The sequence below is a fragment of the Rattus norvegicus genome, chromosome 2 (genome assembly GCF_021556685.1).
Source record: "Rattus norvegicus strain SHRSP/BbbUtx chromosome 2, alternate assembly SHRSP_T2T, whole genome shotgun sequence".
NCBI classification, from domain to species: Eukaryota; Metazoa; Chordata; class Mammalia; order Rodentia; family Muridae; genus Rattus; species Rattus norvegicus.
The window spans coordinates 170,466,073-170,479,430 of record NC_141535.1 but is presented as its reverse complement, the minus strand read 5'-3'; the positions used below and the strand labels follow the sequence as shown (position 1 = coordinate 170,479,430).

General features: G+C 38.5%; 1 pseudogene; it reads left to right on the top strand.

Moving 5' to 3' along the window:
* The window catches only part of LOC147996316 (BCL2/adenovirus E1B 19 kDa protein-interacting protein 3 pseudogene), a 54,366-nt pseudogene extending 44,359 nt beyond the window's left edge, over positions 1 to 10,007 (top strand).
* The last annotated feature ends 3,351 nt before the right edge of the window (positions 10,008 to 13,358 follow it).

Below are 13,358 nucleotides of genomic sequence, written 5' to 3'. Positions count from 1 at the left end.
AGATGTGCCATAGCTTTGGACCAGGACCACACTGAGAGAGCTGCCACAGTAAGACAACAGCCTCATTATCTAAACTACTACAAAGTGGTTTCAGTTGTCAAAAAAGCTATAGACTGTGGTGGAAAGACAGATCTCACAGTCAGCAAAGAATTTAAGAACATACCTGGGCACTGAGTCTTAGGAACCTGAGTATAAGATGAGGTAAATCTCACAAAAAAACAGACAGAGACCCAGCCGCAGGAACTTAGTACAAGCTACAGGACATGGGTACTGCCAGACTCCTAGGCTAGAATGAGGCAGGGGCTGGAACTTGAGTGGTCTCTGGGCTTGTCCAAGGCTGAACCAAGGAGGTCAGGAATTTCCAAATAATCTGTAGGCCAACACTTTGAGGTTTATAAAGGCATCTTTCAGTTTGAGCTGTTCCCACCTTACACATATTATACTTAAAAAAATTAAACAATGTAGAGAATATTTTGCAGTAACAGAGCTGTAAAAGTAATTAACTATTAGTATTACAGTGTTGTTTATCCTACCCATCTTATGCATTAGCCTTTGCACACCATCATTTTAAACACTGCTTTTGTGCACTTTGCTCCACTTACTAAGACAGAGTTGGGGATTTGGAAGAAGTGATCCAGAAAAAAAGGGTTAGAGAGGCTAAACTCCATCATATACAGATTCAATTACAAGAAAAAAACATGCATGTCAAGGACAAATTCAAAGGATTCCGTATTGTCTGATATAGAACACATAACAAAGAGTTCTTTGGGAAATAGTAAATAAAGCTTTGCCAGCCTTGGAAAGAGAAATAGAAGTTCCAAGCTGTAGTTGGAGAAGGCAGCAGCAGGTGGAGAAAGTGGACAAAGGCAGTGGATTGAGTAGAAGAGAGCAGAACCTGAGCTTCCCAATGCTCATTGCCACCAATGCTTCCTCAGGGGTGGGGATTGGGGTTGGAATGAAGTGAAGAAGGGAAACAAGCAGGCACTAGGAGCAAAGTGGTTGAAGCTTGGTGCACAATGGCTAATTTCATCCTAAGGTCTACGAAATAGAACTAATTTTGTCCAAGAGATAAATATTGTGGAAAACTATACTTCATAAATAAAAAATATGACCCTACCATTCCAATTCCTGCCCTTGAATTCCTAGTGATATCTGCCTATGTAAACTTCCAAGGCCCTCTGTTCTCTGTGGGGAACAGAAGTTCTTGATGGCAATGTGTTTGCAATGGACAAACTAAGAGAACAAAACCAGAAGAAAGTAAAACCATTTCAAAATTATATTCCCCAATTCTGTTACTTCATAATATATGTGATAAAGTCAAGAATGGCTATTTGAGACAATTTTGAACATTATAGCAAAGTACTAATGAAGTTCAAATTATGGCAAAATCAGCTTTAAAATGTGTAAACATACATAATGGACTTCATTATACCATATTCATGTATTTACAACATTGTATTTTGCTAAAATTTACCCATTGTAAGTGGATGAAATATATTCCAAATAAATGGGCATTTTCTGTAATACCCAAAGAACCAAATGTAATATCCATGAACATTTCTGTGCTGTTTCTGTGGATTCTAACTTGTGCTGACTAAGGCCAAGGCAGGGCATTCTCAGCTTGAAAGAAAGGCAAGCAATGTGCTGAGGTTTCTAGGTGAAGGCTTTTATTGGAGGCTTGTTTTCAACCAGATGTGGGTCAATTCCATCGACAAGCTCTTGAGTCTGACTAACACAGACCCTTTCAATAGGAAGCCACTTGACCTTAATAAACATCAAACTCCCTTCAACCTCAATTGCTTGCTTTTAAAATGATTTGAATCCTTTGAAAGAAAGAAATCATATGTAGGTTGTCTCATTTGTGCAGAATTTCAGCTGCCTGTACTTCTGAACTTGAGGTTAAATGTCTCATTAAAGAGGACAAGAGTTAACATGTGCAGAGCCCCTACATTGTGAAATGCTCTACTCTAAGCATTGCATATGGATGTGTAACTTACAAGACAGGCCTTATTAATGGCACAGTCTTATTGGGAAGAAACTTGGAATTCAAGTCAGGTCATAAATGAGACCAAATTACGGCTTCTAAGTAAGTCTGGATCCAGTTTTGTGTTCTTTTATTATGCTGTCTTTCATCTGCAAAATATCTATATGTTGGTATCATCATCCCTTGTAATTATTTTTAAATTGTAAAATAGTAATCTATTCTATTAAGAAAATGAAAGTCCTTAAATGAAATGAAGTTAACTTGTCATCTCATAATGAAAACGGTATCTATTAATATATGATTGTTAATTCACATTTTAATGATTGTTGATTTTCAGGAAAAATAATTTGTCAGCATTATTAATGTAATACAATTTTTAAGGTAGCTTCTCTGTTATACTAGCTATGTTTCCAGCACTTAATCCATAGATGAGTGGCTATTGTAGATATGAAATATTTGTCTTTTTGTGTGTTGTATATACACATCCATGGGTCTGTGTATAGAGGCTGAGGTTGACATCAGATGACTTCCTTAACTGCTCTCTACCTTATTTTGTCTTCTTTCATGTGTAAAACCATGAAAGGAAACATGACCATCTTGAAATGAAGCAGAAATCATGAGAACCAATTTCTCTCTGCCTCTTACAAAGCCACACCCATTCTGCAAATCACTATCAACCAGGAGGTCCACCACTGTTTTGTTCAGAGTTGCACGTTGGAACATTTGGTATGTTCATGGGCATATTACGTGATAGAGATGGAATTTGCTGGTCCTTGAAGAGCAAAGACTCGTTAGTGAGTAGAATGAACTATCTGCACACAGGCTGGCATGCTGAACTGTAGAAATGATCTGTATGATGAGCTCTTCCTTGGGCATCGCAACGTAGTCATCAGGACATGATTACACTTTTGGAAGATCCATGAGTACACTGGGAACCCACTGCTTGCCAAACACTGATTGCTGGCTGGTCCTTGAACAAATTGTGCTTGCTAGCCATAAGGAGGATCATCACTTTCCTGTTCAGTCACCTCTCCATAAAGGCATCCTTATGCTCCAATTAAACAGTGTCTGCTAAGAATCTTTCTAGCTTTAAGGAAGGGACAGAGAGCAACACTAACACGACACTAATACTGCATTTGCCCTTCACAACTCCTGGGAACATCACCTTGAAGTTTCTAATAGCCTCCAGCAGACAGAACTGTGTTATCCATGCTTCTGCATTTTCTATTACTCCAGAAATAAAGTCAGCCCGATTGTGCTGGGATGGCAATCTACAGATGGAAAGGTATGTCAAAGAGCTAGACACTTAAAGTATCATGTTGATGAATCCAGATGTAGCGACCTTTAGCCAGCAGGACAAATCCTCAGTTACTGTTACCTGCAAACACAAACAAATCCACTTTTTCCTGGGAGATTTGTGGCAACAAAATTATTGAACCAACATTCTGTCACTTCTCAGATCACACAAAGCCCACACATTGGTGTTGCCCTGACGACACATCCCATCTTTTTTATTTTTATGTAGGCTAGTAAAAATGTAGATGGGCAAGGAAATCAAGGACACAGCTTCCAAGGCAGCAATTAAGGCCACAAGCATGACTACCCTTAATTACAAAGTTGGACTGTGATTGACATGATCGGCCCCTGTGGGCTTTCTTTGGGTCACTTGCCAATCAGAAAGTGCCATATCACATCCATCACAGAAATAAGGGGCTCTTTGCTTAAATAGAAATGAGTGTTTTAAGAGGCCAGCAGCTCTCTGGTTCTGTGGTTCTCTGATCATGCAGAGCCATGAGACCACTGTTATTGCCTTCCTGCTATTCTTTATAAAAAAGGGAAAGAAAAACCCTCTGCAGAAGCTGCTGAGGAAAGCACACTGCTTGTATGTTCTCCACAGCCCTTGAACGTCAGCATGTCCATCGCTGATGTTCCTCACCACACTCTGGATAAGGAAATGACTCTTTCAGAAGAGAAATCCTTTCTCTTGGAAGTAAGCTAAGCTTTTCAAAGAAAATCCTCTTTTGTGTCACCTGTAACTATATAGCTTTAATTTTAAAATGCCACCAGCATCCACCTTTTTGAAGCCTCAGATTTTCAGCCCATTTGTCAAAGTGTGACACATTAAAATCACATTTGGAGATCCTACATTCCTCTTGTCCCAACAGTCAGAACTCTTGGAATTTGTCTAGTCTTCCCAGGCATTACCTGGATAAATAACTACATGTAGGCCTTCAGGGGAACATATATATCATTGTTTTCATGGTCTAAACCTTATACTTATGATACTTGTGTGCTCTATGTTACTCTACAGTGTTTTAAAGATATTTATGTTGATATAGTATGTTCTAGCTCATTCATTTTAGTTATAGCCTTTATGAATATATCATACAATTTTTAAGCACTATTCTTTTTGAAGGATATGAAATCCAGGTTTTAGTTTTGGTACCATAATGCAACAGGTATCATCAAGCATGTCAACTCTATGAATACAGGAAATTTCTCTGGAGTAAGTACCTAGAAATGGAATAAATCAGGATACCCAGGAGAATAACTAGCACTGTGCTCCATGTAGGACCAGTGTCTTCCTCCTGGACCAGAAAAAGCCTAAGCTTCAGTTGTGCACACTTCTGTGAGTTTCATTGTTCATTTCTGGGTTGATAGCCTAGGATTATTTCTCTGGAGTACATAGTTCATGATAGTATTGGCCATTGTAGGATAAGGTGTCTGTGTGAGAGCCAAGTCTGTAGCTCAATGACAGAACCTTCCTATCATGAGCAGGGCCTTGGGTTCCCCCTTCAGCACCAAAGAAACAGAAAGCCAGCATTACTGTAATTTTCATGGAAGTCTCTGTCTTTTCAAACTGGACTGTGCAATTTTCATTTTTTATTTTTTGCTTGATGTATTTTACTTCTTGCTGATGTTTCTCTGTCACAGACTTTGAAGAAATTCATTAGGTACCCTCAGAGAAATCTTGTCCATGGTGTCAGCAGTTATGCATTTTGAAGATAGGGTTCTTTATATACAGAACAAGTTTAAAATCAGAGACATTATATTTATATGTCAGAATGATCCTTCAGTTTTGAATTAAAACAGATTCTGAAATAAGGAAAAGTATCTGTCCATTGCCAGACCATTTGATGAAAAAAATATATCTTAGAAAATGTGTTTATTCATGTGTGCATGTGTCCATGTGTGCTCATGCCATATATGTGTGTGTTTGTGTGTATGTTCATGCATGTGTGTTTCTGTGTGGTGTGCTACAGTGCATATGTGTGTATATGAATATGTATACTCTCTTGTGCTCATGTATAAAGACAAGGGAAAAACATAAATATCCTCTTCCAAAAGCTCTCTGCCTTTCTTTCCCCCTGAGACATGGCCTCTTGCTAACCCTGTCGCTTGCTGGTCTTTTCCCTAAGTTGGCTAATCAGCAAGCCTCAGGGATCTTCCTGCCTCTCAGTGCGGATACAGGTGCATGCAGCTATGCTTGTCTTTTTATACGTGTATCAGAGGGATCCAAATAAGATCTTTGTGCTTATGTAGCAAAGATTCTCATACACTAAACCATTTCCCTAGTTCCCTGAGGAACATTGCAACGGAGCTATATAAATTTGTCATTAAGGAAGGATAGTACTTTTGGTAAGGAATTCTCAGTTTAAGTCAATACTAAGAAGAGGTTAGAAGAGCTTCCAGTTATATGGCTGACCGAGATTCTATATCCTAACTATCATCTCTCTATGGTATGGGTTCCTCACTGACAAAGTTAAACTATGATAGTTTCTCTTCTTAGGGTTACTTCGGAACTTAAAGAAAGCATACTACATACTAAACTTGTAACAATATTTGGCACAGAATGAGCACTCAATAAATTATAGCTATTATTTGTTTAAGATCACAAAGTTATCATATTTCCTATCATATGGCAATCTGAAAATAATCTGAGCATGAGTATTTCAATGATCCCAGGAAGAGGGTTGTGAGTTTGATGACAGCCTGGGCACTATAGAGAAGCTGTCAAAAAAACTCCACTTAGGTTTTCTTGAAGTGTATTGTATTCATTTCTATATCTCATCCTGGAGAACAGTGTGAAAAATAAATTAGCTTAACCTTTTTCCCATATGCCTATCCAGTTCCCACAACTCCACATTGTAAGAACCTTCTCCTGAATGGTCACATGTTCTTTCACTCAGTGTTGGATTCATGTGCCATCGGCATCTTGAGAATGTGCCATTCCTAGCTGAATATCCTTGACAATTTTCCAATGTGGTTGTAGAGCTCTCTACAGCATACCTGAGCTGTAGTCTAACTTGTAGCCCTGCTGTGATGGCCGGATGTCGGCGAGTGAAGGTCCTGGCTTTCTCCTTTCCGTGCTTTGCCTCTGACCTCTTGTCTTCATTCTTTTCAGCACTTCGGTTCCTTCTATGCAGGAACGTTAGACCTTTCCAGCTAATCACTCTTTCCCGCAGTTCCAAGCAATGGCCATGTTTGAGTGCATAGATTTCCTTGATACATCTTCTGATGTATATTCTAATTAACTTTATAATTAATCCAATTAAAGGAGATTTGGAGAGTTGTTAATTGCATATAATTTATTTCAATGGCTTTATTGAGATGTAAGCAACACACCTCATCATCCATCCGTCCACCGGAAGTATGCAATTCAATGGTTTTGGTGTATTCACAGAGTCACGTAACCATGACTTCAAGACATGTTAGGATGTTTTCACCACCAAACAGAAATTATATGCTGATTACCGCTTACTTTCCAAAATCCCACAATTCTTCCAGCCCAGATCCCTCTAAGGTACCATCTGTCTCTGCATGTTTGCTCATTATGGATATTACACATTTGCAAAATCACACAATGCCAATTCTGTCAGTTAGCATAAGGTTGTCAGAATTGTTTGTGTTATAATGTTTAAGTACTGAACTCTTTTCTTCTTAGTAATAGTTGTTTTATGTATATAATGTATTTGGTTCAACTATCAGTTAACATTTTTTCTACTCTTGATTATTATGAAATACCTCACTCTGAATATTTAGAGTTAAGCTTTGTGTGAAGTTAACTTGTATTTCTCTCAAATATATGTCTAGTCTAGAATTTCTCAGTTACTGGTTAACACTAGGTAACTTTCCAAGGACCCCTTAGACAGCCCCCACATAGCCAGAACCACCTTATATTCCGCAAGCATTATGTGAGATCCCCAGCTTCATACCACCCAGTACCTGTTATTCTGTGTCTCTCATATGTCTTAGGTGTGAAGTGGCAGTATGCTTTTATCTTCAAATTTTCCTTTTGAGCTTTAAAAAAATGTCCTTCAGTTTTTTCTAAAGTTCTCCACTCTAGCAAGTAACTAAAATTCTATTTAAAAAAATGTCAACATATAGATTCTTTGTGTGTCCATTTTTATTATAGTTTTGCTTTGGTTTATGATCTCTTTCTCAAATAACTAGTAATTTTGGAATGAAGTCTATATAATATTTAAAATATTCAGTGTTATGAATGAACTTTCCTGACAAGTGGTAAGATGCCAGTCATGTCATTGTACTTAAATATGTCATCTTTAGTGGGCTGTGGTGGTGCATACCTTTAACTCCAGCTCCTGGGAGACAAAGCTAGTAGTATCGGAGTTGAAAACCAGTTTAGGTTTGAGTTTCTGGTCAGTCTAGGCCATTTACTTGGATTGTACCTGGGGAAACCTAAAACATATTCAGTGAGATAGAGGGATAAATATACACATACCCCTCACATACAATATATGTTCATATGAATATATATGCATACATATATATGATCATATAAAACATGCATTGAGATGCATGAATATATACATAACCCCATACATATGCATATGTATGTTCATATGCATACATGCATATATATGATCATATAAAACATAAAATATATGCAGTGAGATAGATGGATGAATATATACATACCCCCCACACACACACATTACATATATATATATATATATATATATATATATATATATATTGAACTGAAAATTATTTATTTCAATGTATTCAAACCTCCACTGTATAGTTGATGAGAGCTTACCTTCCCTGGCTTATGTTTCTCTCTCTGAGGGACTATTTTGCTGGTTTAGTTTGCTTTGGTTTGGTTTGTTTATTTGTTTATTTGTTTATTTTTGCCAGATGCAGATGCCCTCCTCCTTGCTGTGCCCTTAAGACTAATTATTGTCTTCTCAAAATGAACAGACATTCTCCTTAGCTTCTAAGGCTGCAGTTGCTTGAATTTAGTGTCTAAAGGACCCCAAGAAGTACCATAGATTCACCCCTAGGACATTAAAGATGTTAAATTGTTGATCTGTTGATGGATGTAAATGTTATAGACTAACATATACTTAAAACCTATCCTGGTAAATGACAACTGTAAAAATGGAGGCAGAAACAAAGAGATTATGAGAATAGAATGTGATAATTGCCTCATAGATATTGTCTATGAGCAAAAAATGTTATTTTAAATTAGAAAGAATGGGTTGAAGTTTTAAATAAAAACAGGAGTCCCATGCCGCCTGGCCTCAGAGCTGGAGCACAGGCTGCCCTGCTATATCTTGGTAACCACCTCCCAGGCCTGTCACAGTTGGGCTCTGGTTCCTTGGCTAAGCCACCATGTCATAGAGCAGGGCCTGCAGGGCTCCTGGGTAGAACTGCAATTCAGCAGTGGGGATGGGAGCAGCATTCCAGCCTCTGTCCTTATTAATTGTGACACAGAAAAAAATACTGTTGGATGCCCAGCATGAATCTGGATAAAGCAGCTCCAAGAGTTTTCACTGTGACAGCCCACCTCACTCCCAGACACCACAGGATACCCACAGAGCTGAAACAGACACCCACAGCTTTGGCAAGAAAAACGGCACTCTGTGTGAGGAGGATTATATCCAGAGAAGAAGTTGAAAGTATCTGGAAGAAAAACTCAGATTGGACATGGGATTGGTCAAGTCGGCCAGAAAATATTCCCAAGAAGTTCCTTTTTAAACACATGAAGCACAGCTACAATCAGCATGAGAACCACAAGCGTTAAAAGTGGGTATTTTCTCAGCAGACTTTCTGAAGATTTTCCTTCCTTCTTTGTTACTGTCTCATCTGCTGGCCATTGGCTTGGGGAATCTACATTGGATGGTGTCGGACAATTTCCACTAGCACCTTGTGATGAAGATTTGGATCTGACTTCTGTTCACACAATGAGAATTCATGTCTGAGGTGTGACTTCTGGTTGAAGAGCTAGCATGATCCTTGTGTGTCTGACTGTATTACGTGTGTTTACTTGTTCTGTAAACGCAGCGTTCCTGATTTAATGATGCAGAATAGACCCTTATCATGACCTATAATTATACCTATGGGATTAATTAATAAGCATGTCAGACTGATGTCTACTGCAGCATGTATTAGTAAATTTCTCTGGATAGTAGATATAAATAGTATAAATAATTTTAATGTAGTAGCAATGGTGTATTTAGAAATGATCTGTAATTGTAAGACGGTTAAGACTTTTTACACTTCAAAAGAATGAGTAAGTGATATTAAAATTATTAAAAGGTTTTTCCCAAAGGAATATAGTGGCCTTATAATCCTATTACATAGTAGAAAATTAAAAGGTGTGGGTTATCTGTAAAGGGCTCTTACTTTATGAACTAAGTAGTGAGTAGAAGCTAAGGCTACCCACAAACCCCACTTTGCAGTCCCCCCTCTTCCTGCTTGCAAGATGAGGATTCCAGCCTTGCTGTCCACCATTACCTTGGGTGGTCAGTTTTATTGCAGGTACCTTTATCACTCTGCTGGATTAAATTCCACGGTTTGTACTAAATTTTCAGTGCTTTTAAAATCACCTGTATTGTAAGCAAATCTATCTACTTTAAAAGTCAGGAAATGAAAAACAAAATCTTGGCCAAATCCTTTGGAGAATGCTGGATTTGCATATGAATTAATGAGTATCCAAAGCTTCTGTTAAATCAGGAGTCCTCCCAGTCTTCTCTTTTCTATAGCATGGTTTTAAAGCCTGCCTCTTTGACATGCTGTATATATTCTGTTGTATTTGTTTCATTGTCTCACACTTAACTCGGGTCTGTTAAAATAAAAGTAACATTTTATCAGTCAAAACATAAAATAAAATAAGAAATTAAAAATAAAAAAACAGAACGAGTGACTTAGAAAAAGTTAGGGCTCGATGATGAACTCAACTTTGGTCCTTAAATAACTTCATGCTTTATTCTTTAAGATTGGCCATAAAAATTTTACTTAACACAGTGTCTGTGTGTGTGGGAGAGAAACAGAGAGACAGAGACAGAGGCAGAGTACAAATAGTTGGCTTATATTACCTTCGGTATCTACACAGAGTATCCTACACAGAGTCATGTGCCCGGAACCGCGGATGCTGAAACGCAATGAAGCAGCATTTCTTGATCTGGCACATGACTAGGCAGCTTTATCTGCTGTTCTTTATATTCCCTTCCAAGTTCAGATTTTTAGAATATAGCTTGTTATTAACTTAAGGTTTTGGCTGATTTTTACATGGAATACCCTTCCAATATGAGATTCGTAGTTTGGGCTTTGTATGGAAAATTTTATTCAATTACGATTCTGTACTTGTTCTGTTCCACTTTTTTTTCTCTTCATGAATTCCATTTGTATGTGTGTTCCACCATTTTCCCTCAGCCCTCTAACTAACTGTGTGTTCCACCATTTTCCCTCTCTGGTTCCTAAGCCTCTCTGATCATGACGTCAGCTACAGCTGGTAGATTTTGTTTCTTTTCTTTCCTTTTCATTTGTTTCTTATCTCACTGATTCTAGCAGCTTTTGTCCCTTCTACTTTAGTCTCCTAAATTTTTGTATTTTAGTTTTATTTGTTTTTTTCTAATATCCTTCCTTATTTTCTAATATCCATCCTTCTAATAGATGGGTAGCTATCCCATCTCTATACATTTTTTTAATTAACAAGCAGCCTTTATCAGTTTTGTGATTTTTAATTTCCTTTATATTTATATTTGAAATATTAAGTTAAAGCTTTTTTTCAGACTTAGTTTTGCAGTCTGTTATTTGTTGCTCAGTGTTTTAGATTACTTCCTGCTGTGGAAGCATTTTCTCTTGCTCACGCTTGTTTGGGAAGGTCTTCTTATGTTTGAGGACTCACTAGAGTGATAAGTGTCCTCCAGTAAGCACCACAGTCCCAGAGCATGGCATCAGAGCCTCTTCTGCATCTGCTAAGGTTTATAAGCAGTACCGTGTAAGTCCTTCTTCAGGTCTTTCTCACGTTTTGCTCTTTATACCTGCTGGAATTCTGTCTCCTCTACACATTAAGCACTGGGTTTGTGTTCTTTCACAGGGAGGCTCCGGTGCATGGGCAGAGGAGCACAATCCCATCGTATCTTGACCTTCCTACTTGGTCACACATGGAAGGGGTTCCGCTCAGAGCTTTGGATGTATTTTCTGTTCAAACAAATTGGACAACTCTCCTTTGCTTGCCACGGCTACACAAGGAATGTGGGCTTGCCTATTCCTCTGTGTTTTACAGTTTGTAAGAATACCTTTCCTTTTGGTAGGTGTTACCCCCAAGACCACATTTTCAATATTCCAGATGATCTTGTGATGGGAAGATTAAAGATCAAGGTTAATTCTGCTGTCTTGCCTTTACTCTACTGTATCCCACTGATTTTTTCCCCACTTCACTGTCATCTTTTCCTCTTACCACACAGATGCTGTTATCAGAGAATTAGTTGCCAAGCCCTCTTTATTCTATGATTTTTGGTCATTGATGCTAAGGTTAATATAGGGATGTCTTCTTTCTTCTCTTTATGTTTGTTTCTGAAAGGTCTCATTAATTATCTAATGTTAAGGCTTTAAGCCCGTCCATATTTTGATGGCCCTCAAGTTTCTTCACATCTTTGAATGTTTTCCTTACTTACACGTTCATGCCTAAATTTCTACGCTCCTGCAACCGAGCTATTGTCAAGAAGTTATGACCTGTAGTACAACTGTCGCTCACTGAGATCTCTGCAAGGGACGATTCTGTGACTGTACTTACCTCCCCTTGGTCCCTACCTTGGAATGTCAGCAAGTGTCTAGTTACCATTTAAAAGTTTAAGCCAAATGATGTGGTGCGTCTATGCAGAATCCACTAGTGACTTTCTGTCCTACTTGAAACAAAATCTGAAATTTCTAAGCAAAGCCCGTGAGGCCCTACACAATTAGAAACCTCTGCAAGCTTATTTCTTATACTTCTCTCTCCCACTCTAGAACCTGACTAGTTTCTCTGACACTCCAGGTGTCTCCTGCTTCAGCTCCTGTCCCCCTGCTGACAGGGGCATGTGCCTTTGCATGGCTCATTGACTTCCTTTCCGATGGTGTCATCTCTATCCTCTCCTGAGTGGACAATCTGAAGACCCATTGTGTGCAGCCCCCTGACCTTGTCAATCTCCGTCTTTCTTTATATCTCTCCACACTAAGGGAACATGTTTTTGCCATCTTCCTTAATGAAATAAAGTTTTGCGAGCCTGTCACCTTCGCTGCAGTACGGAAGCCTGTCTCTCCAACCCCTGGCTTGTATACTATACATGCCCAGTAAATCTGCAAAGCGCTTCTCAAATATCACCCCTAACAACTTTCGTCTTGATGCCACATCCACCACTCTACCCTCTTTTCTGTATCAAAGATCAAGTTCTTCCCTTTGTTTTACTCTAGGTCGTATGGTTTCACTTTAACCTTCACTCATTCATTCTTCCTGCTAGATTCATGGTTTCATTTCTACCACGAGGGTAAATGATTTCATATATTACTGCCTGCCCTGATTGTTGAAAACACAACTGATTTACTTTAAAAGGATATATTATGTTTTGCCTGCATGTGCGTGTGTACTCTGTGGGCATGCAGTGTCCACAGAGCATAGAAAATGGCAGCAGACTCCTTGGAACCGGAGGTAGAGACACTGTTGAGGCAGTGAGAGTGAGGACAGGACCCAGGTCCTTGGCAAGAGGGCTCTGAGATGCCTCTCTGGCTCCATACCGTGATCTTTTAAAAAGATTACTAACTAATCTATGTCTGTATAAAATATTATCCATACAAAATTTATAAATAGACTATCTCTCAGAAAGTCTCTGAAGTTTTCTTTTTCCTTAGATGTGAGTAAATTTTGATGTGCACATTCTAACTAAGCATTTCTGCCAAACCATGTTCTCTCATGCTGATAAAATTCCTCTCTGCTTGCCATGCATAGCGATGGTTCATTACAGGATCAAAAATAAATTAAGCCAACGTACTTGGCTCTGTCAGTGTGCTGTCACAAGGAATATGCTTTAAAATTTTGTTTATAACTTGTTTCTAAATATACCTAAAATTCAGAAAGTGTATGTGTACA